The sequence below is a fragment of the Physeter macrocephalus genome, chromosome 7, assembly GCF_002837175.3.
Source record: "Physeter macrocephalus isolate SW-GA chromosome 7, ASM283717v5, whole genome shotgun sequence".
Taxonomy (NCBI): Eukaryota; Metazoa; Chordata; class Mammalia; order Artiodactyla; family Physeteridae; genus Physeter; species Physeter macrocephalus.
Window position 1 is genome coordinate 45,162,441 of NC_041220.1, and position 4,659 is coordinate 45,167,099.

General features: G+C 30.7%; 1 pseudogene; it reads right to left on the bottom strand.

Moving 5' to 3' along the window:
* Positions 1–690: 690 nt before the first annotated feature.
* On the bottom strand, positions 691–844 carry LOC112067084 (uncharacterized; annotated as a pseudogene).
* Positions 845–4,659: the final 3,815 nt, after the last annotated feature.

Consider the following 4,659-nt stretch of genomic DNA (forward strand, 5'->3'; position numbering starts at 1 on the left):
ATATTGCAATAACATAAAAGTTTTAAATAATGCATCATCAAAAGCTTAAAAGTTTGTGTGTACAAATGTTACATGTATGCAATTTTCATCTCTATAGATAATGCACATTTTTCTATTATCCATACTTCCCTTACAAAAAACCTATCATATACTTTATTACAAAGATACTCTTATTTAGTTCCAAAAGGGTAGATATTTTATGTTATAATTTAATGAAACTTAAAAATCAAGAATAGAAACATGATCAAAGGAGATATATACTTTTTTTTTCCCACAGGAAAGTAGGATTTATTGGTGGGCTTGAGTAAGGAGGGGACAGCACCAAGGCTCTCATAAGTGCATGGCCCGTCATTTGTCCAAAGGGCCACAATTAAGGATGTAGTTGACCCCACAGCCTTCCAAGATGAACCACTTTTCTGCCATCATGTTTTCAAATTCATCCACATTAAACTTAGTAAATCCCCACTTCCAGGAGATGTGGATCTTCTGACGGCCAGGGAACTTGAACTTGGCCCTGCAGAGGGCCTCAATCACATGCTCCTTGTTCTGCAGCTTAGTGCTGATGGCCATTATGACTTGGCCAATGTGGACCCTGGCCACTGTGTCCTGGGGCTTTCCAAAGGCACCGGGCATACCTGTCTGGAGCCTAGATTGGGAACAGAATGCCAGTCATGAATGTCCACTGGAAAGAGCTGTCTCTAAGGTCCCTTGGGGCAACCCATGCAGGTAACAGGCTGCATACACTACCAAGGAGGCTGCTGTTTGCAGCCATTGCACACTGGGCCCCCTTGGGGAGAGATTTATACTTTTAAAAATTAAGAAACATTCTCCAAAATAACCACAGAATACTAGATAATATTAAATATTCTCTAGTAAGTAATTGCAAAAGAAAATGATTGCAAATAAACCAGAAAATAATGAAAAGCAGAGCAATTCAGTAAACCTATGGGAATCAAGCAAGAATCTATTTAGACAAATAATTATTACTGCAAACATATTTATTATAAAAATCAGATTAAATAAATTAAATATTTAATAAATTGACACTAAAAAATAAACCACAGAATTGGGAAATTAAATTATTACTAATGAAATATGACAAAAGGGAAAATAATAGAACTGAACAATAAAATAAATTCTTTTTTAAAAAAACAATAAATCTTTTGTAGCTTAATTTATGTAAAAAAGAGAGACAAAATTTACAGCAATTTCTGTTATTGTTTAAGGCTCTGTTAATTTCCTATTCATAATCATTCTGCCCATTTTGTTGCTTATAAAACAAATTATTTTTTACTGTCCTGCAGGTGGTCAAGGTCTTCAGGAGAACCCAGATGGTCAATTTTGATGGATCTAAACAAACACGGATAAACTAAATCATCCTACAGAGACCTTGCTTTAATTATGGACATATAGCAAAATTCTCAAAAATAAAAAGAGAGGGAAAGGCAACTCGCTGGCTTATGAAAAAAAAGTTTCTAAAATGAGACACTAGATAAGGGTATTTTATTTTCTGTCTGAGGATGCTGAAATCTGTATTAAATGCCTGAAAAGTTTCCACCCATTTAGGGGGCCATGAGAGGAGTCAGTAAGATTATTTCTTAAATTGTGATGCACCCAGCAGCATCAACGTTACCTGGAAACAAGTTAGAAAAGCAAAATCTTGACCCACTCCAGCCCAGAGCTACTAAAGTAGAAACCCTGTGCTGTAACAAGCTCTCTAGGTGATTCTGAAACAGGTTAAAGTTTGAAAACCACTGCTTTCAAAGGAAAAGCAACACCCTAAGGATGGATGAGGGGAAATATTGAAGATAGTTGGGTCTCAATAATGTTGTTGAGCTGCTGATTTAATGAGACCTGGGACTGTCCTATCTCCAGAATTCTCTCTCCTCCTCTTCCCTTCCCTTCCCTCTCTTCTCCTTTTCTTTCCTTGTCTTTTTTTCTCTTATTTTTGTAAAACAATACAATGAGGTTTAATGCATTGTATGACAGTAAAATTACTAAATCCATGGTTTGGTAAGACCCAAAATACCTTTATAGAGACTCTTGTTTTTGCCAACCAGGAGAGCCAACCACAGAGAAAACTGCTTGGTGTGGCCCCAAGAGATCCAAAAAAGAAAATGATGACTAATAGTAAAACCCTGACTGAGGACACACAGGTCTATGCACAACTCTGAAGCTTTCACACCTTTACACCTTTTTAATTTTTCAACTTATCTTTTTCCTTTGTATCTTCCATTAAAATGTTTTTATCACATTATATCCATGTCTTTCTTCACACCTAGGTACATAGTTATTGATAAACAGTGTTAAAATTTTAATTAATGTGACATCTCTTGTTGTTTATAGAGGTCGTTTGATTATCCAGATTTGTTTATTTTACTTGTTGCCTAAAGCATCTTAACTTAAACTCATGAATAGAAAAAGAGAAACAAATCTAACAATGAAAACACTAAAATTATAAGAGAATATGACATGCAATGCAATCACAATACTTGAGAAAATCTTGAGAAAATTGATTATTTTCCAGCATAATATAAAGTAACAATTTTACACAGGAGAAGTTAAAAAAAATTGAACAGGCAAATACTAATGAAGAAATCAGAAAGGCAATTAAAACTCCACCTTTAAAAGAAAGATATGGAGCGCCAATGTTTTCTATTGTTTTGATATGTTTCTAAACAAAAAGTAATTTCTTTATTCTTTAGATTATAAAAACAATTGGAACTTAGTATAAACTTAATATTCTAACAAATAAAGATAATCCAAATTTATAGTCACTTGTAAATACAAATAGAACATGCAGAATTATATATGGATCCAGCAATTCATAAAAACAACATAATATGATCAGTCAGCTTTTAATCTAGAAAATTCATTGCAAGGGAAAAAAATAAGGAAAACAAATAATTTAACAATAGATTCTAGAAAGCCAAGTGATAAAAAATATCAGTCATTCATAGTAAAATTCTAAGTAAGATAGAAACTAGTTAAACAGGATAGAGTTAATTTTCAAAGCACAGTAGAAAACATTAGACGACATTATGAAATATTGAAGTCTTTTCTCTTAAATTCAGGAATAAAAGAGGAATGCTTTTCCTCACTATATAATTCATGATCAGGGAAAATTGATACATATTTTGGAAAGAAGTGCCAAGATTGTATATATTTTTTTAATGATAGGATTATAAACTTGAGTCTCCAGTTAGTGAAATAAGTGAGAATTTTTAAGATAGTTGGATAAAAAGATAAACACAAAAAATAGTTTTTCTCTAACTCAAGTAAGAGCTATATACAGATAGAAATAAACACACATGCATAAATATATATTCAAAATAGTGATCAAAGATATAAGAACCTGAGGAGTAAATTTAATAAGGAATGTATAGGATTTATATGAGGGAAACACCAATTTTTAAGGACCTTGAAACTGTAAGAAAAAATGGAGAGTTATACTGTGTTCTTAATGAGAAGATTTAATTTCAAGAAAGAAACAATCCTCCAAAAATAATACGTAAATATAATGAAATTCCATTGACAATACATGAGGATACTTTTCTAGATTCTAATAAGGAAGTCTACAGTTCCATTAAACAAGAAAATATAAGAAAAAAAAAAGAATTATGGAGAACACAGTTTACAAGCTATTGAATTTTTCTATAAAACCATTGTAATTATGATATTATCACAGGAATAGTGAATTAGATCAGTGTAACAGAATACACAGTCCATAAAGTTTAACATAAAAATGTTTACATTTCAATTCAGTGAAGAAAGGAGGTTTATTTATAAATGATCTCATCTTAATTGATTATCCATCTGAAAGCATGAAACACATTCTCTAATTTTTCATTTCACTCCTGTAAAAGATAATTCCCAACATATCAGAGATTTAGATGCAAAAAAAAATATTAAATGGCAATGAAAATTAGGAAAATACTTGAGAAAACATGAAATGTATATCCCCAAGGAAAAAAAACTCATGATCATAAGGGGAGGATACATGTATTTAGCAATATGAAAATTTTTTTAAATGGCAAAACATACAGAGTCAAAATGCAAATGATGGGCTATTAAAAATATTTTCAACATTTATGAAGTAAAATTTCTAATAATTCTGATTTTTAAAAAAGATAAATAAGGTCTGAAGAAAAATCTGAAAAGAATATGAATAAAATATTCACTACAAAAGTTAAAATGTGCTCATCTTTAGCATCAGTAAAGAAAATACAAATGTAAATAGCATCAGATTGACAAAGGGAATGCCTTCCATTGCTAATGGGAATGTTGGCACTCTCATATGTTGCTGAGCACTTTTTTATTACCATGCTACATTTGGAAAAATATATACTAACATTTTAAAATATGCATAATCTTTAATTTCATTACATGAAAATTTGAGATGTTAGACTATAGAAATTCATTCACTTTTTATAAATATACATATATATGTATATTTTGTGCAAATATATGTGTATATATATAAATGTATTGTACAGAACCATATATATATATATATATATATATATAAATGTACAGTACTATTTTTATGGGCCAAAACTGAAAATATTTACTTTCTTGAACAATAGATAACTATCTTGGTGTTATCATGCTATATTATATAGGATTATTTCATCTTTGTTGCATAATATTTTATAGTTC